This window comes from Equus caballus, chromosome 17 (assembly GCF_041296265.1).
Source record: "Equus caballus isolate H_3958 breed thoroughbred chromosome 17, TB-T2T, whole genome shotgun sequence".
Lineage (NCBI taxonomy): Eukaryota > Metazoa > Chordata > Mammalia > Perissodactyla > Equidae > Equus > Equus caballus.
Genome location: NC_091700.1, coordinates 99,005,826 through 99,032,849, shown reverse-complemented (window position 1 = coordinate 99,032,849; position 27,024 = coordinate 99,005,826). Strand labels below are relative to the sequence as shown.

Genomic DNA, 27,024 nt, shown 5'->3' with positions numbered 1-27,024 from the left:
ATGGGGTCTAGGATTTCTCTTCTACACAACTGTAGGCTGGCAAGAAGTACTTAAGCAGGGCCATGAAGAAGGTGGACAGGAGAGAGGAGGGTTTGGTGAGGAGCCCACTGATCTAACGTGGGTGGCTGTGGTGAGGAGCTGGGACAGGGCTGATGCAGTGTCAGATTTAGAGATACACAAAGGACTTGAGGATGTGGGAGGTAAGGGCAAAGGTGAAGGAGCCTAGGGAGATGGCAACGCCATTGGGTGGGAGAGGAAATGGATCAGACTGTCCGACAGAAACAATCAGGGCAAGGCGGAAGAGAGAGGAGCAGTGGAGCTTCGAGTGTGTTGAGTTTGAGCTGCCAGCAGGCATCTAAGTAGAGATGACCAGCAGGTTATCAGACATGGTTCTGGACCTCAAGAAAGGTGTCTGGCATCTTGTGCATGTCTGGGGTTGTCAATGCATGAAGGGTACCTGGAGAATGGATGGAAATCCTCCAGGAAGAGTGTATGGAGCAGGAAGAGAAGAAGAACATGACCCAAAAACCATATGGGAGGTGGAGCTCATGGAGGGAATATAAACAGCATAAGCACTTGTCAATAAATAGAGAGGAAGGGAGAGAGAGAGGAGAGAGAGAGAGAAGGAGGGAGAAAGGGAAAGAAGGAGGAAGGGAGAAGGGAGAGGAAGAGGGAAAGAAATCTTAAGGTCAGATTCAAGATGTCCTTGAACATTAAACTAAGGAAGTTGGACCACTTTTAACTGAACTACCTGAACCTTAGTTATGTAATTCCATACATCTAAACTGTTTCTTCTAATAACCAGCAGTATGTTATATATACAGGTGCCTACAGTGTGTTGTATATACAGTGTTTACATACACAGGTAAACCCGGCACAGTGCGGTTTTGGTGTTAGAGCGTGCTTTTGCGGAGTGACACCACACACAATGACCAAGTTCAGTCCGTGTGTCTCACTAGCATTTGACCAGTCTCTGGGGCTTCCCTAACTGTGATGCAAGGCCCCATCCAGAGACGCACCTGGGGAGAGGAGAGAGTGGATAAATAAGAGCGGTTACATCTGTGCTAGATGCTCTTTCACATGACCCTTTATCCAGGGAACTCAATAAAGAGAACACCTGCTACAGACTTTTTTTTTTGAAATTTCCAAAGTAGAACTCACTTGAACAATCTGGCTATGGTGTGATGCCACAATGTGTGGCATTGCCGTGGGCAAAGTGTGGATGAATGACCTCTGTCATACAGCTCCTGTGGCGCAGTATGCATCCGACTAATTACAGAGGATGCCCTGCAAGGCTGACTTCGTCCACTTCTTCATTAATGCATTTTTCTGTGATGCCCTCATGTCTGGAAAAACTTTCTTCCATTCCTAACCTAGCATCTCTTTCCGAGACTCACCTCAAATTTGGCAATTTCAATGACATTTTAATAATTAACGAGGCCAAAAATTGCTTATGGATTGAAAGCATTATCCCACTAAATCCTTTGCTTATGGATTGAAATTACTTATGGATTGAAAGCATTATCCCACCCATTATCCCACTATCCTACACTAAAGATTCCCTGTGGGGTCAAATCCCACATTTCTAACCTGACTCCAGAAAGAGCTTTCCTAAAGATGCTCAAGAACATTTCAGATTCAAGTTGTAACAAATTGTCTGTGAAAAAACAAACAAAACAGTGTGCTCAGGCTTAGTGACGCTGGCCAAAAACTGTTTAAATAAGTAATGGTACCTGAGTCATGAAGACAAGTAATCATGGAACAACCTCTCCTCTTTGGAAGCTGGTTTCTATGGGGTCCTCCAAAAAGCTGGAAGATAGATCCTTTACAGTCTTTCTAAAGTAGTTGCTTTTCCAATAACAGCCGTCTTTCAGCTGACACTTTCTGTGTTTAATCCCCTTGTATAACTTCCTTCAATCAGGCTAGTGGGTCATTAAGTTTTCATCCAGCAAAGTCTTGTGGAACATGTGCCATGTGCCAGGTACTAATCTAGTGGGACAGAGTTAAAGATGATTAAGAGACAAAGACCACTTCTCAAGTTGCTAACAGTCTACGTGGGGAGACAATGTAAGCAAGCAATGAAAGTCTGGTGAGGTGCATGACCTAACAGGGGTCAGAAGCAAAAAGTCACCAAATGCTTGAGGGCAGAGCAGAGAGGGAAGCCACCAGTGACCGGTTCACAGAAAAGGAAGGCTTAGGTTGGCCTGGCAGGAGGTTTGTTGGGCAAGACGTGTTGACAGGTGGCAGGGAGAGGTGGGCATGGACAGCACCCACAGACGAGTAAGCAGGAAGGGATGTGCTGCACGAGGATGAAGAAGCACCGAAAGGTGGACAGATCATGGGGTGCGTTTGAAAGAGCAAGAGATGAGGTTGGGAAGGCCAGTGGGAAGCTCTTGATGTCAACCCAAACAACCCGGCTCGACCCACAGGGGAAGCCACAAGAGTTTTCAACAGAGGAGTACGGTGGGGAGGTTTGCCCTGGCTGCAGTCACTCTGGCAGCAGGACGGAGGATGGACTGGGGTAGGTGGGAGTGCACGCCAGACACGGGGAGATAAACTGGGAGACCAGTGGAATTGCTGCGGCTGGAGAGGAAAGACTAGGGGAGAGGACAGCTGTGAAAACGATCAAGAACAGGGAATTGACAGGATGCCACTAAATTTGAATTTGCATGGTTTTTTAAGAAACAAATCCGTAAGCCAAAAGGTTTATTGCAAATAGGTCCTTATGGTTAGGTGAAGACAAGATGGTAACACTGCCTAGTGAGTAAAATCTGACAAAAGAAGAGGAACAGGGGCCAGCCCAGTGGTGCAGCGGTTAAGTGCACACGTTCCACTTCAGCGGCCTGGGGTTCACGGGCTCGGATCCCAAGTGCGGACATGGCACCACTTGGCAAGCCATGCTGTGGCCGGCGTCCCACGTATAAAGTAGAGGAAGACGGGCCCAGATGTTAGCTCTGGGCCCGTCTTCCTCAGCAAAAAAAGCGAAAAAGAGGAGGATTGGCGGCAGATGTTAGCTCAAGGCTAATCTTCCTCAAAAACAAACAAACAAACAAAAACAAAAAAAAAGAAGAGGAACAGAGTAAAACTCAGTGAGGCCAAAGATACTGAGTTAATTATCCCATTGATCAGAAAAATCTACCTCTGATGACAAAGACACTTTTTAATTAACATTAACTCTATTTTCTACAACAAAGATTTTAGGAAAAATCGATTTCTAAAACAAGCACTTGTTTCTCAAGGTTCTGCGTCAACAGATTTGGAAGCTAGTAAAACAAGACGTTCATGAATGGAGGAGTGCGCTTTGCTCCCCTACGTGAACAGATTTAGAAACACAACTTCATGATAATAAAGATGGAATATGCATGGCTTTAACTTGGATTTTTTTAAACAACTGCTATTTCTTATCTCCCTGACAAGACACAGCGGTATCCCCACATTCGTTCTCTCAGAGCAACGGTTTTCCATTGTTTCAATGATCCCTGTCAAACTGGAATTGTAATTCTAGCCAGGGCTGAATGACAGACTCCAGGGTTTTTGACAGGATGTTCGCAATAGCACACGGAAGGTGAAGGAGAGGGAAGAGCCTAGAATGACTCTGGCTGAGGTGACGGGTAAATGGCAGTACCATCAACCGAGAGAGTTAGAAGAAGAGGACCATTCAGTTGGGAAGGGACAGGGACAATAAGTAATTCGGGTCAGGTGCTTGTGGACACTCCAGTGCAGCAGGTGGGTAAGCCACTCTGACATTCCGTCTGCGGTTTGGGAAATCGGGCTAACGGGCACTGTGTGGAAGATCCTAACCCAGTGGGGCAAGCAAAGACTGTGGGTGAGGGAGGGAGCTCGGGCTTTGGGTGAGACGAGGACAGAAGAAGGGGCAAGCTTATCCAGGATCTTAAATAAGGGCCCGATGTGTGGAGAGCGGTCCCTCAGGAGAGCCGGGAAGCAGCAAGGAGCCAGCAGGGGCAGGATCGGAGAGAGTGCCATCACAGAGACCGATGGGGGAGGAGTGCCAAGGAGGGTGTTGTCAACGGGGCTGAAAGCTCTAGGGAACAAACGGGAGACCTGGAAGTCTTCACCGGAAATGGCGGTCAGGAGGGCATCAGTGACGGTATAAACACGCTTACTGCTTAATGCATCAAGATGCCCCTTCCTGAGGTCAGGTTCCAGATTTTTGAGACTCAGGACTCTGGAATATCAGCTTCGGTTCCTGGCTCTAAAGACATCATGGCCATAAGTTCATGCAACAATAAAACAAGTTCCGTGGGCCCCCCAATAGCCAAATCTGGAATAATTTGAGCATCAAAATAAATAATGATAGTAGTGGATCATAACCCATTGTATAAGATAAGAATTAAAAGATCTGTATAGATGCAAATAAATAATAAACAAATGAGGGAGAAGAGAAAGCTCTTCCTTATAGTAGAATGCCTATGTCTATCTCTATATGATGTGATGTCATAATAAATTTTGTTATGTTGTGTTATATAATATCCACAATATGTAATATCTAAATAATCACCATAGAAGAAATGATGGGGTTAGAAAATCACCAATAGATGCTGAAATTGTGGATAAAAGTTAAAGGAGGAATAGAATGTGTCCATAGGCTCAGTGTATGTCCCCACCAATTACTAATTAAATATTAAGGGTAAAATGTAACTTTACAGTAAAGAAGCCCGACAGGCACCACCCTGGGCAAGTGCTCAAAGCCACTGTCACCAAGATTGGAGCAACCAACATCAGTGCCTCCTAGCGGGCGACTCAGCCTGCTCGGTGACAGCCCAGCCCCAAGGGCAGAGCTTGAATCCAATGCGCAGAAGCACCAGACAAATCCAGTAAGGGGCCTGCTCTCCTCAAAAATGTCAAGGTCAAGAAAGACCAGGAAAGACTGAGGAGCTGTTCCAGACTGAAGAGGACCAAGGAGACATGACGCCTACGTGCAGCTCATGATCTTGGATCAGATTCTAGATGGAGAAAGACAAGCTATAAAAGATGTCACTGAGTCAGTTGATAACATTTGAATATTGCCTGCAAATGAGACCAGCAATTCTAAAGCCTGTCTATGTAGGAATCCCCCTGAGGGCTTCTCAAAGCTTCTCGTGCCCCACCTGCAGAGTTTCTGATTCAGAGGGTCCAAGGTGGGGCTGAGAATTAGCTTTTTTTTTTTTTTTTTTTTGCTAAGGAAGACTGGCCCTGAGCTAACATCTGTGCCAATCTTCCTCTGTTTTGTATGTGGGACGCCTGCCACAGCATGGCCTGATGCAGGTCTGCACCCAGAATCCGAACTCAGGAACCCCGGGCCACCGAAGTGGAGTGCATGAACTTAACCACTACACCACGGGGCCAGCCCCAGGAGAGGCTGATGCTTCTGGCTCAGGACCACTGAAGAACCACTGATTAATCACAGAACTTGTCCGTGTTAAATCTCCCAATCCTGACCATTAACTGTACGTATGTGAAAAAATGCCTTGTTCTTAGCAAATACACCCTGGAGTTAAGGGGCTTGACGATCTTAACTTAACCTCAAATGGCTCAAAAACTGTGTGTGTGTGTGTGTGTGTGTGTGTGTGTGTGCAGAGATTAAGAAAACAATAAAGAAGTAGTGCAAAATGCAAATAATTGATGAACAAGCTAAAGGGTGTGTGGAAGTTTATTGGACTATTCCTGCAGCTTTTCTTAAGACTGACATTATATCAAAATAAAAATTTGCCAGAAATATTTAAAAAGGAAATGTCATCTTGTGCAGCTCTCACCAGTGGTGACAGCTGGTTTCCAGCCTTGACTCCATGACATGGACTCTAATACCCACAAAGGCGGGTGTCAGAATTTGCTCTTGCGTGTCTCACCACGGCATATCACATGCCCTGTGACACGTGAGAACTTCACCGAGTTTGTGAACCCCTCGATTTTTAAGCAAAATTGAGTGTGTGCACATGTTTTTCTGGAGAGAGGGTCATTAGCTTTCGAACCACTGGAAAAACATATAATAATTACTGCACTACCGAAAATACCGTGGGATCTTAGCAAAGCCCTTCTTGCACTCAACTCGATTCAGTAAGACCTGGCTGGAAGGGTGATCCGAGGAGCGGCTGTACAGGTGGTCACCACGGTCTCTTTTCCGGCTCGTGAGTGTCTGGGCCCTATGAGTTGTTAAACATCTATAATATCAGCCCAGCGTGCAGTTGTCCACCCAAGGACAAAAGCAAAGGACTTCCTTTCCATACATAAAAATGCAAATGGCTGAGCAGAGGTTGAGTTCACCACCAGTACACAGGATGCAGGGTTAGAGTCTGCCCACCCCAGAAGAGCAGGGTAGTCACAGGATCTGAACACAATGACATTTCTCAAGTCTTCTCTCCGAGGGTATTGCCATCATTCCTTGAAGGGGACAGCAAAGGACAGGCCTGTCGTCAATGCTTCTGCATTCACCTGTCGTCAGGCGGGTGCACAGACCAGACTGTTCTGTAATTACTTGGCAAAGAAAGGAAATGAGACCTGCCTGGAAGATTCCGTCTCCTCAAGAATTCCATTTCCTTTTACACCCCCCGGTGCAGCACATTACAAAGGCGCTCGCAGAACACAAAGCATTTCTAGAACCGTTTAAAGAATTACACATCACAATGGCTGCCTTTCTTGACGGGTACCCGCGGGCCGGTGGCAGAGGGGCTCAGAGGCACTCCGCGGCCACAACGAAAGGCTGTTTTGTGCGGGGAGAACCTGGCGGGCCTGGAACAGCTGGAGTGGACATTGGGGAGTGTGAACTCTTCGTCTAGAGTCAATTCCCACTTAACGCCCTCCTCCAAATAATTATGTAACACTGTTCATTACCGGCCTTGTTATTTTGCTGGCAATAAATGAGAGGAGAAATCCTGCTATTTTTATATGAACAAAGTACCTGGTGCCGATTCCCTGTGGTGGGCAAATTCCGCCACTTTCTCTCTGCTACTGATATCAGGAGGCACGAGCGGGCGGGGCTGGGGGTCTGCGGCCGGAACAGGGCCGATCAAAAGCCCATGTTAAAGCCGGTGGAATCAAAGGCTGGGGAGACCTGGGCCCCAGGCCCCAAACAGACTCTCTGGTGGAATCATTTAGCTCCAGGGGAGGCGTGCAGGGTCCCAAACATCTTCTTATTGCTCTTGGGGAAACTCGAGGCTGGCAGAGGCCCTCTCCATCAGGAGCAACCCTGCCCTTCGGCGATTTAAAGACAGCCTCAACATGTTCCTCAAGCCCCATGTGTGACACCCACCACGGGGTACCTTCCACAGATGGGCTTTTTCTCGCCTACGTTTTTCTTCAATCTGTTGGATTGATAAAGAAGAGAAAGGCTGAGGCTGCAGACACTTTTTTCCAAAATGTCTCCTTCACATAACGTTAGGGGATACAGGTTTTAGGACTGTGACTTCAGGACACAAAAGGGCGCCGTGGCTGGGCCACGACACAGTCACTTCAATCAGAAAACCCCGTGGGGCCCTGAGACGGGGTGCTGCGCCTGACCCCGCCCTTCCTGACGTGGGACTGCTGCAGGCTCAGGATCTCCGTCAGCCTCCATCTCCTGGTCCAAGGAAGGAGGGGACAACAGCACCAAAGTCACCACGTGGTTGTGCAGAGCAAAGTGAGAGCATTTAGCAAGATGCCAGGCACATATTACACACTCGATAAATGTCAGCTTTTTCTTTTTAAACTGGGCAGAAGTGACCCCGTACCTCTCCACTCCTTGACTGCAGCCACATCTCCTCCCACTGCTCTGCAGGTCACGGATCCCACTGCAACCAGAAGGCCCATCTACCCTGTAATTCCCACCTCTGATTCTCTTGGCCAAAAGATCTGAAATCTTAACTCAGGTTTCATTTGGGATAAAAGAGTCCTTTTTCAAACCCCCAACAGCGAGCTGAGGCCGGAAGCCTGGCTGGGCATGAGAGATGGAGGAAGAGCCCTGGGAGAGAGCAGGCACCACCGGTCAGGGAGGGTCGTCTCGGGGCAGGAGGTGCCCGAGGACAGTTCCCGAGAGCAAGTCCCCCCCTAGGGCTGTAAGACTTGATGGGGGCCCAGCAGCAAACGCCCATCAGCCAGGGCACTGTGGACACGTGGATGCCTCGGGTCCCTCGGGAACTGGAGGAAGGAGGCATTGGGATGGGAGAGAAGGGAAGAGAGGAGGGTGAGAAGCAGCACAGAGTGAGAGCCCATGTCGCTCTCTTATCTGTGGCCAGCCCCTCCTGGGCCAACTGGTTCCGAGCCTGGAACCCGCCCTTCACACCTGACACCAGCCTGGGAGCTGTGGGGGCATCTAGCGGAGTCAACAACACACACTAATCCTAGAACGTTGGCTGACGTTTGTTTAGATTTCTCTTCCTTCTCCTTCCTCTCCCAATTCTTCTCCCCTCAGAATTTAATTAAATTTTAGCCACAAGTTTATTTCTGTAGGGTCAGAAAAATAATGGAATATTAAGGAATCTTTTGAGGGTCTGCCAGGGGTCAGATGCTTTCACATACAGCTGATTCTCATTATTTGTGGTAGTTGCGTTCGATAAAGTTGCCTTGAAAACTGAATTAGTGAAAACTATACCGTTAGCCCTGGGAGAAATTACAGAGTTACGGTCCTGCGAGGCTCTGGGCATGTTTTCATCAACAGACCAACACACAACCCTTCCTGGCCTCAGTTTCTTTGTCTGTATAGTGAGGAGACCAGAACCTGCTACCTAGGGCGATGGCGAAAGTCTTATTAAATAAAAGATCTATGACAGAGGCGCTAACCTGCTCCCGAGGGTGCAGCTGCCGCCCGAGAGAGTGTAGCCCCCATTCTCTCCTCCCAGCTCTCAGCTCTCATCAAAGAGCTGAACGGAAGGCTCTCTGGGTCTGCAGAGCGCTGGAGGGGGAGCGCTGGAGGGGCAGTCTGCTGACGTGAGGTCTGGCCAGGAGAGAGCTAATGGGAGGGGCTGTGGAGCTGGACCTGTTGCAAGGAGGTCAAGGTTGAGGCTGGGAGCAGAGGCCCTGGCCACGCGTTGGCTGACACAGCCCTGGAGCGGGACATGGCAGAGGGGCTGGGGAGGTCCCTGCCCCGACCTGGATGTCCAGGCGTGTGCACGGGCAGGTGACACCCTTGTTCTCCTCAACCTTCCACACCGTGTCCTCACCCCGAAGGCCTCATCAGCCTGCATGGAAGTGAGCCCGTTCTCCCGCTGGGCCCAGGAGCCGCAGGGCCAGGTCAATGCAAGAGAGGCCCCGCGAGTCCTCTGCAGGGCCGGGCACCCACAGCAGAGAGCTGAGAAGCAGGGGGATGGGATGATGTGGTCTAGATCGGAAGGGCAGAGACAGGCTGACTTCCGAGTTCCATTTGGACGCTTACAGAGTTCCGGGGCACGCGCGGTGCACAGCAGATCTGATGTGGGTCGGCTCGAGGGAAGCAGACTCAGAAGGTCCACACTGGCTCGGCCGCACACACACCGCCACCATGCGGGCTCTGCGCTGACCCCGCGTAACTGGCTCCAGAGAGGGCAGCGCCCCATCTCCAGCCCTCCGCCCCCAGTCCTATGCGGGCTGGGGACATACGAAATGTCCGGAAAACAGCTCTGCCAAAGCACATGTGACAAAGCCCAATCCGTTCTGCAAAGGGCCTTTGACGTGCACCCAGCAGTGGGCAGTCATGGCCATCCTGGGGGAGCAGCCATCCCCACAGGGCACAGACCCGCTCCCCTCCACATCCTGGGTGCCTGACCGATCTCCAGAACTCCCGAGCACCCCCCACGGGCCAGGCACCCGGACCCCAGGGGGCCCCCAGCTGAGCTGTGCCTCAGTCACCCTGCTCTTCTCACTGCCCAAGCAGCCACACCTGGGCACAAGAACCACAGAGCCCCTTTCTTTGGCAAAGTCCCTCTTGTATTTGTCCTCTGACCTTGCTGTCCAGAGTCCTTTCCCAAGCACGTCCCTCCATAATTCATCCCCACACCACAGATGTATTACGTAAGGCCACAGCCAGGGGACAGTCCCAAAGCGAGAGGAAGAATGGCAGGACCTTGTCTGCAGGTCTTCAGCACCCCCCGTCCGGCGGCTGCCAACGCCGACCCCAAGCCCCGTCTCACCCCACATTTCTCCCCGCCCGGCTGGGTCTCACGAGACAGAGTCAGGAATTCTTCACCCCGTTCCCCATCGCAGGCTCCCGTTGTGGAGGTTGAGTCCTAAACACAAACCACATGTTCTACACACGTTAGGGGAATCTCAGGCGAGCCTCTGCCAGGGAGCCCGTGGGAGCACTCAGGCCGGAGTTGGTGGTGACGGCTGTGTCTCGTCCCTTAGACTCGAGGGCACATAAGGAGAGTGACCACACTCACTCGGGGTCAGGCCACCCACTGGCCCCACTCAGATGCAGGGACACAGTCCTCAGAGGAGCCCCTGTCCCTCTTGCTAGTGACACCCAGAGCAGAGGGACCAGCCATCTGAGAAGCTCGCCGCCCATGGGTGCAGGGAGATGACACACCAGCCCCAGCCACCACTGCTATGCAGACACGTGACACACCAGGACGCCGGGAATGAGGACTCACCGGCCTGCTCGGTGCCTCCTGAGGACAGGAACAAGCTGATGGAGACGCAGGCCACACTCAGGCTCTGGCTTCGTGCACCGGGCCGCAGGGCCACGGCTCGAGGGCGCCGAGACTCCGGCCAGCCAGCGGGTCACACACTCTCCACGCTGCTCTCCTCCCACCAGCACACAGCACGCCAATGGCAGAGGGGACCAAAGGAAGGGCAGCCACGCCAGCTTGGTAGGTGGCAGGTGCCACAGGCAGGGAACTTAGGAACAAGGCTCTCTTGGGTGGCCTCAAGACGAATGGATCTCCACCATCGCCCTCCAGAACCTTCAGTGTAGACAGGCCCTAATGGGCTCAGTCACGTATTCAGTCCCGATGGTCCCCACAACACCTTACTCTCTCAAGGCCGCGTCCTTGAAAACAGCCTCTAGTGTGGGAAAGGTGGGCAGTCGTACATTCCAAGGACAAGGGAATGGGGTCAAGCTCGGGGTCAAGCTCAGGGTCAACTGGTGGTCACGTCCCCTCCTTGACCTGCTCCAACAGGCAGTAGCAACATCTTTTACCTTTTGCCTCCATTCACATGACCTTACTTTCCCCTCAGGCAAAAACAGCTCTTCTTGCAAAGAGAGGATGCACTCATCACACAAACGTGTAAGTGACCAGCAGTGTTGCATCAAGGGAGGAAAGCTCTAAGTGTGGAATTTCGTTTTCCTTCTGGCTAAGGTCAGGAGGGCTTCTCCCAGCCCTAATCCTGGCCACACAGGGAAGTGTTCTCTGACTCCAAAGGACACGTCGGGACGGTCAGCGGGCACAGGACCACTCTTCTGTGCCCTCGCAGCCAGCAGTGCGAGAAATCCTGGCCGAAGACCCAAATACAACATCTGCTCACCGATATTCTGACGAGTCTGGGGATATTTCTTATTTTTCTCACGTGAAAGCAAAGAGGATTCAGGTCAACAATTTCCTCTAGATAGGAGTACACTCTATGCAGACAGAAAAAAGACTAGAAGGATCACCAGTGATCAGGGGCAGTTGCCTTTGGTTGATTTTTGTTATTTTTCTAGATTTTTAAATTTGCTACATTGAGTTTATATCACTTTTATAAAGAAAAATAAACTTCTGAAATTTAATGATTACAGGGAAGATTTTATATGGCAACAAAAATTTTAGTGGCAATTTCAAAGTACAGAGAAACCGTAAGGCAGTATCTGACTGTAAAAAAAAAAAAAAAAGACAATGAAACTGTGCTGGCTTTATTCTTGTCACTGGGGTTCCAGCTCAGGTTGTTTCTTGTGCCACGATGCTGACTCTGTGGAAACAAATTTGCCATATAAACAAACACCCTGGGCTGGAGATATGAGTTAATTAATTATGGGTTTGAGAAGATGTGACAGGAGCCTCTCAGAATGCTGTCAGCTCCCGGTGATAGACTATTTCTACACTTGATCTTGGATGGAATCACCAGGTTCTGGGGTGGGGGCGGGTTTCCAGAACCTTCCAAGCACCCCCTCCACCTCCCCCCCACACACATACATGCATGCTCCATTCTCTCCCCCCACAGAGAACCATGGGGTACAGAGAGAATCAGGCCCCGGCTTTCTCTGCTTGCTAGGCTGGCATCTGACACAGTTTACAAAGCCCCAGATCTGTCCATTTTCCCTTTATTTCATCTCTTGTTTAGCTATCTGTTTTGAAGGGCCATTTATATGGAGCCCCAAGCTGGGTGTCCTCAACCCGTTCCTCCGTCTGCTCTCGTCCTTTCCACTCTGTCCAGACCCAGGGAAGCCGTGTCTGTAAATTCTGTCACCTGGTTCTCTTGCTGTTGGTTGATTCTTGCCAATGGGAGAGTTTGTAGAAAATTAGAGTTTTCCAGAAAAGAAAACGTCTGGAGCATTTATTTATTAAGCCAGGCTGTGGCTTTAGCAGCAGGTGCATTCCTCCACCGAAGACCCTGGTTTCAGGAGGGCAGCCCACACTGCTTACTCTGATGGCCTGCAGGCCTGGGCACAAAGGGTCCCCAGCACCACCAGCCCTGAGGGGGTTTCCCCATCGCTCCCCGGACCCTCAGCCCTGCCCACCTCTTTATAGAGAATTCTTTCCCTTAAACTTTGACTTACCCCTTGTGAAGGCGCCAGGTGTTTCATGTGGGACCCTGTCCTGTAAATGTGTGTAATACGTTAGAACAGCAATGCCGGAGCTATTTCTAATAATAAATATACAATATTGGGAGAGAATGCAAATCCTTTTCCTTGCAGAGGAGCCCCCTGCTCTCAACGGCCCCCTCTTGATCAGTGTAAATGTTAGTGCCCCTCTGCGGTGTCTTTCCTGTCCAGGACACCTTGAAAGCTTTCTCGGTGTGTGAAGGTGAGTGTGGTGCAGAAGGGGCCCCGGGACGACCTGGCACACGGGGAGGTGGTGGAGAAGACTGGGCTCCCCACGCCCTCCAGGCGACCTTCCCAACACCCGAGAGGCCTGGGTCTCCTCCGCCTCCACCTTTCATGTCCAGTCCCACCACAGTGAGGACCAGGCCCCGAGTCCAGCCAGCACTCCAGGCCACACAGAGAGTCGTGCCCCAAATTAACAAGGTGGGCCATTCTCCTTCCTCAGGTACTCGTCAGGGAGCACCCGTCATTTTCTGTGGAAACCATATTTTAGGGCTTCCCCAGGAACAGAACCTGGCTCGTTGGAGGGAAGGGACCGGGGGCTCTGATGGGGCCAGAGTGGCAGGAGCGGAAACCAGATGAGCTTTGCCTGCACTTTGGGTGGGAGGCAAGAGCACCGCGTCCCTGGAGGCCCTGGAGGCCTGGCCTGGGCCTCAGCGTGTCTGGAAGGGAGTTAGGACACGAGGCCCTTCACACAGCCAGTGGGAAAAACGATGGTTCTGAGAGGACTTGGGTTGCACGTGAGGCTAGGTCCTGAATATGGCTGATCTCCTTCCAAGGGTGGGTGAAAGACTTCAACTCAATTATCTTCTTTTTGTGAAGTCTGCTTGTGCCCAGGGTATAAGACAAAATGTTTTGTCCTTGTCAAAATAGAGCCACTTGTGTCTCTCTGAACGTCAAATGTTCTGGTGATGATTGTGTGGCTCATTGCTTCGAGGTGCTGTTTGTTCCACATCTCAGTTTTAAAGCTTTGGCCATCGGAAATCTAAGCATTAACTCTGCGGTTCCTCTTTCCCTGAGCGGTTCAGGGGAATGGATTCTGAAACTCAGATTTTCAACAGTAACCAATTCGGATAGCCTTCCCTTCTCAGAAATCCAATAAATTCTCAGATTAGGGGATTCAGTCATTGTTGAGGAGTCAATCAGACTGACCACCGTATTTCACCAAATCTAAGCTATTACAATAGAGATGTCCCAATTTCAAACATATTAAAATGTAGAAAGGTTCGTGTTGGAATCGATGAGACACAGCAGTAATAGCCCACGTAATTGAGAGCTTATCACGTGCTGACTGTGGCTCCAAGCACTTCAGACGTGTCAGCTCATTTCAACCCCGGCACAGCCCTGTGAGGGAGAGCTCATCATCTTCCCATTTCACAGAAGAGTAACGCCAGGCTCAGAGAGGCGAACGTGGCAGAGCCGGGATGTACCCAGGCAGGGGGACTCCAGGCTCTCACGCCCACTGTCCTCCCGTCAATTATTCCTGCTACCAACTCAAGGGACGTCCACTCTCTGTGGGCAGTGTTATGCATAAATTCCAGCATCTGGTTAACGTTCAACAAGGTCCAATTGTTTGCTAAATGAAACAAATACCATTTTAAAGACAAATAACCTTTAATGAGAACAGTACTTGCCAAGAGTTGAGTGAATACACCATAAAATTAAGAGAGATGCAGCCCCTGGGTTCTATAATCTGACTCATCTTCTGGAGAATTAGACAACTGGGAGACTACTGATTACTCTGTCTTTAGACCAGGGACAGAGGGTGGTTCCTGCTCAACCACCCCCCCATCAACCCCACCCCACTGAACAGTGACCAAGGGGACATGCCCACTCAGATTGGACCGCCATACCACATTAGGGACACCAAGACCTCAGAATTCCCTGCGTAGATGACACAAGCCCCCTTCCTGGGCCTCCATGGACCATTTCCCCAACTTGTCTTCCCAAAGAGGGATTAAGAGGTAGCTGCTTTTGGGTACAGATGCAGCTGGGATTCCAAGGGCAGGAATGGGGCTGTTGGCATTGGTTTTGTAGCCAATTTGCCTGAACCCACCAGGTTCCTGCACCAAGTCCCCAAAGGTGAGAAGTCTATGTTCAAACCAGGCCTTCAGGTTATCGTGAAGGCAATTTCACTGAGGTAGGAGGAAGAATCTACATTTGTTTGATTTATAACTGAAATATAGAGACATATGATAGGCGGGCCTCCATTCGTGTTCTCTCTGCGAGCCCACAAACACTCAGGAGAAGAACTCAACTGTGCAGGGTTTGGAGTTTGGCTGTCTGTGTGTTGGGTGTGTGTTCCTTGAAAATAAGAATGTAGGAGTTTAGATAGACCCGAGGAACCAGCACAAATAAGTCCTTTATTTTCAGCTGAAGGACACAAGACCCAGAGAAGTAGCTAGTGGCAGGAATGGAAAATGGGTCATTTCAAATAGTCAACAAATCCAAAAGAAGGGAAAATCAGACATTTATATGCAAAGGTAGCGAGCCACTTTTAAAGAATGAAAACAACCCAGGGTGAAGAGACGATCACGCTGCCAGAGCACACTGCACTGCATCTGTACTTAATGCTCAGTGTGGTTAATCATGGGCACTGTCGGGTTTTCCTTAGTTCGTTACTATTGTTTTAAATTGATGTTTTCAAATCTTTGCTTCAAATCTAAGGATAATAGCAAAAATGTTTTTAGCAGAACTCAACTATAATTATTTAAGTAAAACCAATTGGATAGATGATGCATGTTTAAAAATGTACTTTTAAGGGCCAGCCCGGTGGCGCAGTGTTTAAGTGTGCATGTTCCGCTTCTTGGCGGCCCTGGGTTCACCGGTTTGGATCCCGGGTGTGGACATGGCACCGCTTGGCAAAAGCCATGCTGTGGTAGGCGTCCCATGTATAAAGTAGAGGAAGATGGGCACTGATGCTAGCTCAGGGCCAGTCTTCCTCAGCAAAAAGAGGAGGATTGGCAGCAGTTAGCTCAGAGCTAATCTTCCTCAAAAAAAAAAAAAGGAAAATGTACTTTTATTATATGCTTTCTTTAAAATTAAAGATACCTGTAGTATAAGGCAATACTGAGAAAAGAATGAAAATTCCCTCTAGTAATAATTCCAACCATTGCCTCCAGAATAAGCTCATAAGTCCTTAAACATCAATTCTAAAGGATGCTGGAAACCATGACACAGGAAATAAATATCCTCCATGTTGGAAATACATGTTAGATATTTCTGGAATGATAAAAATCCCACCAACTGAAGGCTTTCTCCCAGGGGCCGGGCACTTTGATGTCACAATTATATCCTAAAACATTATTTTAACTTTTCAAAAAGAAAAGAAACGATATTTTGAGAATGTCTCCAATACCTTCCAGAGAATGCTCGGGTCATCTTTTCCACTTTTCGACCTAACATATACCTGACACGTGATAGATGGCGTTCTTCATCGTGGGCCCTAATGCCAAACTAAAACAGCGGTAAAACATATAATTGCATATTTTCAGGTTTGTCTGTCAGTAACCCGTAATTTTTCAGAAACAGCTGGAGGAAGATTCAGCCACAAGGTTTATCAAGTGTGTGCTTGGGATGAGAACACAATGTAAAGTGAGATTTGCCAGTCTTATACGTTGGCAGTGTACAAGAAGCCATCGTCTGTAAATAGGCTCTTAACTCTCGATAGCACGGGCAAAAGGAACTCTCCAGTGTTGTGGCAGGCTTCGTACCGGATCTTTGAACTTTGGAAATGTTATTTGCATAGAGCGGTAGAAAACCGTTTAACCTAAGCCCTGAAGTTTCAGAGAGGAGAAGGTCAAGCAGTGCAGATTAAAACAGAAAAGGAAACAGCAACACTGTGATGCAATTTTTGACAGATAATCTGCATAATGTCCTTTGAAATTGTTGACATTGGCTGTTCGAGTTAAAAAAAACTGCCTATTTTGTATCCAATTTTTATAGCTAAGCTTTTTCTCATGTTCAAAAGTCATTGGTTTCAATCTACATTCTGATTCCCTAAAAAGTAAAAAATATGCATTCAAACATCCCTACTCCATCCCTGATATATTTCCTTGTCTTGTAGAAAACCCAGCCCAGCCAAGGTAACCACAAATCACTTGAGAATCAGGATTTAAAGGCTTAAGTGATGTTAATGGGAGGATACAGGTTCTGTAAAAATAAGTAATGAAAAGCCTTTTGACTTCATTTATGTCCACTTTAGCGTAAATTCACGTTTTCTGCCTTCTAGTTTAAAGGATGGGCTGCCCTGGTGTGAGGCCACATGAGTAGAATGAGATGAGTCACAATGGAAGATGTCAATGCTTTCCTATGTGGATTTTTACTCCTTTTTCTTTATTCCTCCTTTCTCCATCTTGATAGTCAATTTTACAGTTAAAACAAATCATCAGAGGAAACAAAGTCAGTCAGTCTCACAGCTGTCAGAAACCGCCACAATTTCATCCAGACAGGACAGCCTCACACACCAGGAGAAGCCCTTACTCAGATCCCTCGGGGCTGACCTAGGTGGCTCCAGGGTGCGATGGGATAGCCTCAGGTGAGCCACTGCCTGAGAGCCGTGGATGGGCTCCGAGCTGAGCTGGCCACGGCACAGGTCAGCCTCCCTCCCTCAGGAACCAGAGCAGCTGCTCCCACGCACTCGTGTCTGCAGCAGCTGGCCCCAGGCATGAGATGGGAGCCCGAGGAGGTGGCGGACACTCAGCCCTAATGGGCCCCTGGGATGGAGACCAAAGACTTGGCGCCACCATACAAGATGAGATGAATGCAATATTGTCATGATGTGTGGGCCTGGGAGGTTCTGGAGGAGTGGGCAGAATCTAGAGAAGGAGCCCCAAACAGCAGTTGGAGGAGTTATCAAGACAGGTTTCTGGGGCTTACCTGAGAAAGCTCTAGACTGAGATCCTGCCTTGTCAGTGTGTCTGCCCCTCTCCCCAATGCCTCTTGTGTCCCTAAGCCACTACTTCCACTCGCTTCCCTCACCCGTCCGCCATGGGAGACCGGAGTCTTTCAGAAGGAAAACATGTGCTCTTCTTCCAACAGAGGGATGCTCCTCTCTGAGCTGTGAGGCTGCCACGGGGGCCCAAGAAGGGAGGACGAGAGTCTGTCCTGGTTGCCAATCCAAGGCTGAGACCAGAGCAAAGGTGGGAGTGTGGGTGCAGGGCGCGTCTGGGAGTGGGGAGGGAGCTCAGTGGTCAGCAGACCCGGGGAGAGGGCATCTTTATATTCTCCCTCTCGTTGGAAATTCTGTAGACAACACTACGTGTCCCTCTCCTCTGGGGGAAGATTTGCCTTCCACGGCAACACCGCCTTCGATTCCATTCAAAGGCCTGCTTAGGTGGAGTGTCCACCATGCTCCTAAATGTCACCATCTGTGCTCTGGGGCCAACGGGAGGGGCTGTGCTGTGACCAGCAGTGCGTGTGGAAACCATCGCCTGGAACAGCTTATGCCATGACCTCACTTCACTACTAAGCGTGGAAGGCAGGAGAAAATGCACTTGGCCATCCAAAGCAGGGGACAATAGGTCTACCTTGCTCTTCTCTTTCTTAGATGCCTGAAGAGAAAAGCCGAGCACAAGACCAGAGTCCCAAGGACCAACGTTCTCCTTCCCAGACACCTGCCTGCCACCTGGGCTCCCCTCTGGGGCTTGTTGAGTCCCTATGACCACCCCCAGAAACGCTCACTCCTCCTCCATCTCACCACACGTCTCAGGTGAAAAGAATCGAAGCCACTGCACACCAAAACAGGAATCATTAAAAGGAGAACTTTTCATCAGACCACCGAATAGTTAAAATGAAGAAAACTCTAATTTTCAGGTTGAAAATGTGCGGTGACAACTGTCAATGGTTTCCGTAATAAATAAAGTCTATTTCTTCATCATTTCTTCCCCAGTGAAAATACTCCATGAACTTTTCTTTATAGTTTCCTTTACATGAAGTTGAAAGCTAATTCCTCGACAATTAGTACTCCTTTCTTTCACATCATTCAGCTTTAGCATAAGAATAAAGACACCACGCAATGCAGCTCTGTCAGTGGGAGAAAGTAAGAAGGAATTTGTCAGGGGTTTCCTGACAAAGTAAGTAAATGAAAGCCAAAAGAATCTTGGCATTTTTTTCCCCAAAATGAATGTGAAATAGATTTCAAAAATCAGAATTTATTAAGGTGCTCATGATATTGAAAATCACAGAAGACAAACAGCAACAGAGTAAAATATGTACAATTAGAATTCTCATTTTGAAAGACTTCAACGAAAGTAATACTTGCCAGAGTCGAAAACACATAGAGTATGTTAAGTAAAGCATAAAAACATACACTCGTGTAAACTAATTGGATAATGACAGATATTACCACAACTGTCAGCTTCCACTGTGCCTTTAAAAGTTCCTTTTGTTAAGCAGGCAATTTCATTGTTAAAATACCAAAATAACACAAAAATACCTGTTAGCCAGCATTAACCCTAGCACACATCCTTGCCATATCTGAGTGCAAAGAGACGCTCCTATTCTCTCACTTTCCGTTTTCTGTTTGTTTCCATGGGGTATGCTCACTGTTTATTGACCCAGCGTCTCTGGGACTGTCAAAGTTTGGTAGCTTAAACTGAACACCGTGATATTCTTTCCAGTTTCTTCGTTTTTCAGTTCTGAACCAAGGATGGAAGTCGCAGAGCCCTTAAGCTAAGCCACAAAAATACCCACTATTCCATAGGACCCTCACAAAAAAGGTCACCCAGACTGAAGCGACGAGAGGACATAAAGGACCATCGTCCGGGAAGCAATCAAAATCCAGCAAGAATGACATTATTCTGGCCCGTGCTAAGACTCCCCACGCCACCCTGCCCATTTCTCAGCATTCAAAAGATTTCCTCCTTTCTTTCTCTTCCTGTTTGTCCATTGAATGGCATTCAGAGCCAAGAGAATGGAACTTAAAAGGCAAGCCAAAATGATTCCCAAACAAACAGCTAGAACGTTCTATCAGAAGGAACCCAACAGGCGAGTTAACGCCGCATTATTCTTCCAGCTCTGTGTTAAATGGTGTCAGAAAATGACCTCAGAGGAGCATCCCCCTCACCTGACTGGCCCTGGCCCCTAGCTCTGGGTCCAGGAACAACACAGCTACTCTCACAATCCAACTTAAAGGTGAGGCTGGCGCATATGTTTGCAGTCATCGGAACATAACTTTCTACCAACTTGAGAGATAAAACAAAAGTCACTGTTGCCCAAGTAGCAACAGGGATGGATCCATAGGCAGCAATTCCAGCCCCACCTATGTGACTCCTGCCCAGGGTGCTCCCAAGCTGAGTTCAGCAAACACAGAACCACCAGAAGAAACCATCGTTCCGCCTGCAGGTCACCAAGTTTCCTGCACCCAAGTGCCACCAGGTCCTCAAGGCTCCCCGGGCTCCCTCAAAAGGACCTGCACCAGCTCGACGGCAGAGCGGCCCGTGGGCTCCACCTGTGATCCAGCTGGAAGTCACCACAGTTCAGACAACCAGACGTTCTCCCCTCCACACCCCCAGCACTCAGCAGAAAAGGCACAGCAAGTTGCATCCAACACTTCATCCCTCTCCCCACGGAGCCCAAGGACACCCCCTCCTCCTGCAGGGGAGACCCAGCAGCCTACCTCCCTTGCCTGGCGTCCAGCTGCCCATCCGTCCGGGACTCTGGGACGCTCCTGTCCTCGTGGCGCTGAGAGCCTGCTCCTGAGCGTGCCAACCGTCCTGTGGCAGCGGGCTGGGGCTCCGGCGGCCGCGGCAGCGATGAGCACAGCTTGAGACCATCCGCAATTAACCAAATATTGTGTGGCAGCAGCAAATCAACAAGGAAAACTGCACAAATCAAGCAAAGAACCATTTCAGGGGGATGCTGAAAGCCTAAGGCAGCGACCGCTGCATTTCTTCTTCAAGATCGCGCCAGCCAGCTCCTTCTGCTATTTTTACTGTACCATAATGCACTAGGTCTGGCTTTTACCCTATTGAAAGAACATGAATATATTATTATCCACACAAAAGAGCAGGTTATTGTTTATGAATTACCAGCCTTCCCAGCAACAAAGGCTATTTTCATAAGAAAACTCAATTTCATTTTAGCTCCAATTTGATTACCAGCTGAAGAAAAGAAGCTCTGAGCCTAACCCTCAAAGGATTTTTATTCATACCATTGAATGGGCTTTATTGCTTCCTTTTCAAAACTGACGTAGAAAGCTTTTAGAGTAAAACATTGACAAAAAATTATTGCGCTGCTATTTTGTGCAATAACAGAGCTGAAGAGGGCAATGATTTCTCAGCCATCCTTCACTGTACTTCAGAATAGCAAAGGCTGGAATTAATGACAGACCAGAGAGAGGAGGCAAGCTAAGGTCTCACAATGCACGTCAAATCTAAATGATCACTATACATTGAAAGCCCCCAAAAAAGCCCACAGCTGATTGATTCACAGCTTTCACAAGAAAGACAGGCTTGAAGAGTTTATTGCACCACAATTTACTCGGAATTATCATAAAAATGAACGTAGAGGCTGAATGTCACCCTGGCACGTTCCAAAAACACACATCCAGGGACAAAGTTCACGCAGGCGTTATCATTGCCTCTCACGCTCGTTCGTGCGGCCAGAGCTGAGGGCAGTTGGGGTGTGCATAATCGGGGCTTCACTTGCTGTTGACGTGTGGGGCCAGGCTTGACCTGGGCTCGTGGAGGACAATTTCCCCCCACACTGGACTATTTTTCCACCTTCACAATTTAAAGTGGGAAAAATCTGCAGCTGCAAACAGTGGCTGTCCCAGATGCTGGACCCACCTGCCTCCCACCTGGCCGGCGGGTCCCAGGGCTGCCCTGGAGGGCGTGTGTCTGTCGGCTTGTTTGTTTTCATTCCCCAAGGAAGCGATAAGTTTGCAAGGACTCAATTGCCCACAAGAACAGTTTGGGGGTAAATGTTTAAATGATACAGGTAGTTGTGCTAAAATGGCTTTCTCCGCATGCACGGTACTTCTCTTTTCACTAAAATTTGAGCAATAATGGCTAAGCTAGCAGGGTTGCCAGAGAAACCTGCACTTGATATTATGCAAATAGTGTAATAACTTGGCGTTCAGGTGCCCCAGCCAACAACCTGTTCACGTGGATGCCTCGGGCAAGATTGGGCCCCATCAGCCAGCCAAAACAGAAAGGATGCTCTTTGTAATCTATTTATTAGCCAATGGGCCAGTTCCTCTATTTGCCTATCTATATGGCACAGTTGGGATTTATAAGTGAAAAATGTGCAATCTTCTCAGTTTTACTGAGAAGGCAGCATTTATACTTAAAAAACAACAAATCAAAGACAGGCAGAACTATATCCCAATCAACCATTACATTTTTTAAAGGGTTTGAATTCAAATGTCAGATGCTGGTGTTTCCTCACTTCTCCGTTGGTCAGATGATCTCAGCTTCACTGGGAGTCATCAGGAAGATTTCCAGTTGTAATAAGTAAGTCCTTTTCAATGACTCCCCTCCGTCGTTGCTCCAGAACGGCCACTATTTTGTCAATGCTAGCACTGTAGGACAACAATGTCAAAGCTTAACATTCAAAAAGCCAAACTTGCACCAAGCATCCACAGGCTTACAGACATTGAAGTGTTCAGCACTGGGTTGATAAGAAAAAGCCAGATAACTAAGGCATGTTGCACCTTTCTTAGGGTTTCCTGGCATTCTGCACACACAGCCTGCCCATTAATAACATATAGTCGATTCTACAGTTGAATATTCAGGGAAGCTCTGTTCTATAAAGTCACCGTGAACACTGAATTGGCAAATACCGCCCATGGCCCCAGGGGAGACACAGGGTTCGGTTCCTACGAGCCTCTGGTCACAACATATTCATCAACAAATCAATTCATAACCTTGTTTTAAGCGTGTTTCTGTTTAAAGACACTTTAATTTATATTGTTGATTCATTAACATTGAATTCACGGCCAACAGCACACAACTCAGGCCTGAACGAAGCTTCTCTAACACACGTATTTTCTCTGTAAGGCCCATCACAGCCTCCTTGCGCTTAGGAACCCCAGACAGTGCATCAGCACTATGCTTGGGGGCCATTTTATACAACAAAATCACCCCAAAAAAGCACAAAAACTTGAAAAACATGGCACTGAGACTGTGAAAAGGACATGTGCTTCTGGTGCTACAACTGAAAGAAGAAGGGGAGGCATCATCTTGTTCCACCTCAGCCGGAAACACTCGAGATGGTTGACTCAAATTTTTTGCCGCACAGCGCATGTCCATGAGTGACCTGGAAACCTCCACAAGTATTGACCAGGGCTTACAAATTTCAGCAAGTAGGCGAATTTGCAGATACAGAATCCATGAACAATGAGGATCCACTTTATTCTTTTTCTCTTTTTTTTTTGACTTAAGGCCATTTGCTGTTGTGTCCAGGAAGCTGCTATGGATCGAACTGGATCCCCCCCAAAATGAATATATTGAAGGCTCTAACCCCCAGTGTGACTCTGTCTGGAGACAGGCCCTTTAGGAGCCAATGAAGGTTAAATGAGGTCGCAAGGGTGGGGTCCTTCTCTCTGCATGAATGCACAGAGGGAAGGCCACGTGAGGACACAGCGAGAAGACAGCTGTCTGCAAGCCAAGGAGAGAGTCCTCACTGAACTCCAACCCTGCCGGCACCTGGATCTTGGACTTCCAGCCTCCAGACCTATACGAGATAAATGTCTGCTGTTCAAGCCGCCTGTCTATGGTATTTTGCTACGGCAGCCTGAGCTGACTCAGAAAAGCAAAAGGTGGAACCGAGGTGTGGCAGCATCAATCAACCAATGAGCACTAGTTGAACTACTATTTATCAACCGGCATCTGTGGGAGCAGGACAGCACTGATTGGAGGGTTACAGGGAGACGTGCACCATGCCTTGGGGAACAGTGGACAGCGTATGGAGGAAACGTGACACTAGAGGCTGGTGACCAGTTCCCCAGGTCAGCGGATAGATCTGGCCAGAGCAGGGAGCCAGGACACAAAGCTGCAGGAGTCACCCAGAACCAGCCAGCAGGGCCCGAGTACCCACTCTACAGAGGGGCAATTTCTCCAACTGTGGGTCTAGGACCCCTGACATGACAATCACCTGGGAGTTTATGAGAAATAGAAGTTCACGGGTCCCCCTTATTGCAGGGCCCTGGGAATCTGCTTTTCTAACTCACCACCCCAGGTGACTCCTAGTCCTTCTTAAGTTAAGAAAACAGGGCTATCAGTTGAGTAGACAAGAGCCAACTCACCTAGAGAAGCTGACCAATATCGACGAACCCACTGTGCACGACAGGTAGTCTACAGGGTCTTGAAATGACCCCCCCCCCCCCCCCCCCCCCCGCCAGCAGCTGCTGCTCATCTCTCTGCTGGAGATGGTGACCCAGGCCCACCAGCGCCTGCAGACTCTCAGCCCGGTAACCACGCTCGTCTCAGGAAAGGGCCCTCAGGTGTGCTTGTTGAAGGCTTGACTGCGTAGTAAGGGTGTGCTCAGCCTTTAACAAGTCTTAACTTCGAGGGGTAAGGGAATGCACAAAATAGATGGGAAACACTCTCTCTCATCAATGACTTTACGCTCAAAATACAAACAAAGGGAACATTGAAAATGGAAGAAAACTTTTTTCCAAGTTTTGTTTAGAAAGCTGAAAAAGATTCGATTTCATCGTCAGACAGACCTGCAGTTTGCTTTTGGGCCAATTTGCTCAGCCTCTTCATTAAACTAAGAACTCAAGGACCAGAAGCTTCCCTCCCTTGTCTCTGGTTTTACACAGCCTGGCGCACAGTAGGTGCACAGTGAAGGGATTCAGATGGAGCACCCATAGACACACAGATCTGCAGGAGACCGAAGAAGAATAAAATCCTCAGTGTGACATCATATGTTGACCAAGGCCAAATACCAAGAATTAATATAATTAGGGAAGATGAACATGAATTCAAATATTCTGAGTTTGTTTACCTAAAAAACAGATAAAGAGAGATCTTTAAAATTGTGAGGTCCCTCTTACATTTTCAAACAATGTAGAACTTCTTTCAGGCACACTGAGTTGGCGTTCTCCCTCCGTCCTCATCATCCATACACATACAAACCCCCGTTCAACCGAAAACTTTTGCCAGACTTCTAGAATTTGGACGCACAGAAACAGAAGCGCTGACTGACAAGACAACGCCTTACCCTGAAAGCAGTTCTCCAACAATTTGAAGTCAATAACCATTTAATTTTGGTTCCAGAAAGTCAAATTGGATCTTCGAGAGGTTCAGAATGTCCTACCAGTTCTTTTTCTTATGTCTCGTCCCTTCAAGCCAAGCCGAGTCCCCTGAAAATGAAACCTGTGCAGTAGATTGTAAGGAAGGAGGCTGAGGAAATGGAGCGGCCATAAGACCACAAGCAGTACAAGCCTCTGTGCGTCCACCCGCTGAGCAGCTCCAGCACCCCCGCCGACAAGCAGGGGCGTGCACGAATGCCACGGCTGGGACCCGACGTGACAGATGTCCCCTCTCCCTCAGCCACCTCGGGAAGATCGTTTCTGTCAGCCTGATGGTTTCGAAGGAGACATTCAACAGTCACTGGACACTTAAGAAGCAGGTGAAACTGTCGTTAAACTTGCTGCTCACCCACTGCTCAAGAAGAAACTCCAAACGTTGCACCAGGATAAAACCGGCTTCAGTTTTTTATTTATTGTCCAGCTTTCATCCTATTCCACTTTATGTTTCAAAATTGTGATCTAGACGCTTCAAGTCTCTGATTTATTGCGTACTTTCCCCTTCCCTGGTCTTCTTTCTTCCCTCCTCCTCCAGTTATCAAAAGACAGGGAATCTGGCCTCAGGCAGTTGGCTCACAAGCTCTTACCACAAATACACGTCCGAAAATTAGGATCCAAATGGATATGAGCCACTTTAGCCTCTATTTCCACACACATACCAGTAAGAAAATGAGCTGGTCTCAACCCAGAGTATAAATTACCTCATTTAGGAAGTTTCAATTTACAATCCCTCTGGATTTTGACGAGAATCTTCAGAACTCGGTCCAGCATTGTTGCTCCAATGATGGGTGTTACGGGCTCCACGTGTCCTCAGACGGTACTTGCGAACAGGCGTGGCCTTCCAACGAAGAACAAAGGTGGGTGCACCTGGCACAGCCTGGAGGGAGGACCGTGCCCCTAAATGTGCACTGGGTCTGTCCGCATGCTACCTCCCCAGAACATGCATCCAAACACAGAGAGAGGCCCCTGAAGTCAGAAGGAAACATGTGCCCCTACTCTCTCCACCCCCCAGCCTCAGCCTTCCTGCTATGACGTAAAGTCTGGTGTGGCCTGTGGGGGTTGAGGGCAAGCACTGTGTTAATACGAGAACACACATGACTCTGGGGCTAGAAACACATAGTATTAGCCAGCCACAGAGCAGTCAGATTTTTACCCAGTATGTTCTAACAGCAATTCTCTGACACCAACAGGATGCCCTATAATTCAATCCAATCCTGAAACTAACTACCCAGGGTTAGCCTACACCCCACAGGTTAAGGGCTCAGTTCCACAAGACTGCCCCACTTCAGATGCCAGTTCCAAGTGCCAAGTCTCCAGACCACCAGCACTTCTGCCCAACCAGCTACAAATTTGGGGGGGGGTCCCATAACCCCCTTCAGGTTCAGTAATCTGCCAGAACAACTCGTAGAACTCAGAAAAACACTATATTTAGTATAACAGCCTTTTTATAAAGGATACAAACGAAGAGCCAAATGAAGAGACACCCAAGGTGGCAGGGTCAGGGGCAGAGGGTGGGCACAGAGCATCCAGGTCCTCTGCAGGCATGCAACCCTCCAAACCCAGAGCTGGAGTTAGCACCAAGTACTCACAGAATGGTAATCTCCATCAGTTTATAGGGTGAGCCCTATGGTGTATTAGTCAAGGTCTTTCTGAACCAACAGGATGTAGATATAGAGAGATTTGTCATAAGGGATGAGCTCACACAATCATGGAGCCTGAGAAGTCCCACCATCTGCCCTCTGCAGGCTGGAGACCCAGGAAGGCAGTGGAGAGCCGAGAGCCACTGGTGCCGATGCCGGTCTGGGTCTGACGCCCGAGGACCAGGAGTGCTGAGGGCAGCAGAAGTTGGATGTCCAGGTGCAAGAGTCAGGCAGAGAGAGAATTCAACCTGCCTCCTCCTTCTTGCTATCCTTCTATCTTGCTCTGCCCAGTCCCTCCGTGGACTGGAGGCCGCTCTACTCATCTACCGATTCAAACGCTAGTCTCATCCAGAAACACCCTCACAGACACACCCAGAATATGGTGGATGTCTGGGACTCCCCCCCCGCCCCCGGCCCCGGGCGCCCCTGGTTGACATTCCATACGT

At 48.8% G+C, this 27,024-nt stretch overlaps 1 long non-coding RNA gene across 1 annotated transcript in view; it reads right to left on the bottom strand.

Annotated features, from left to right (window-relative positions):
- LOC111768652 (uncharacterized) overlaps window positions 1–25,863 on the bottom strand; it is a 636,254-nt gene extending 610,391 nt beyond the window's left edge. The window contains exons 1-2 of the long non-coding RNA XR_011428104.1: window positions 25,640–25,863; window positions 20,301–20,505 (exon numbers count right to left, since the gene is read on the bottom strand). This is a non-coding gene — a long non-coding RNA (uncharacterized lncRNA). The remainder of the gene's footprint in view (window positions 1–20,300; window positions 20,506–25,639) is intronic.
- Window positions 25,864–27,024: the final 1,161 nt, after the last annotated feature.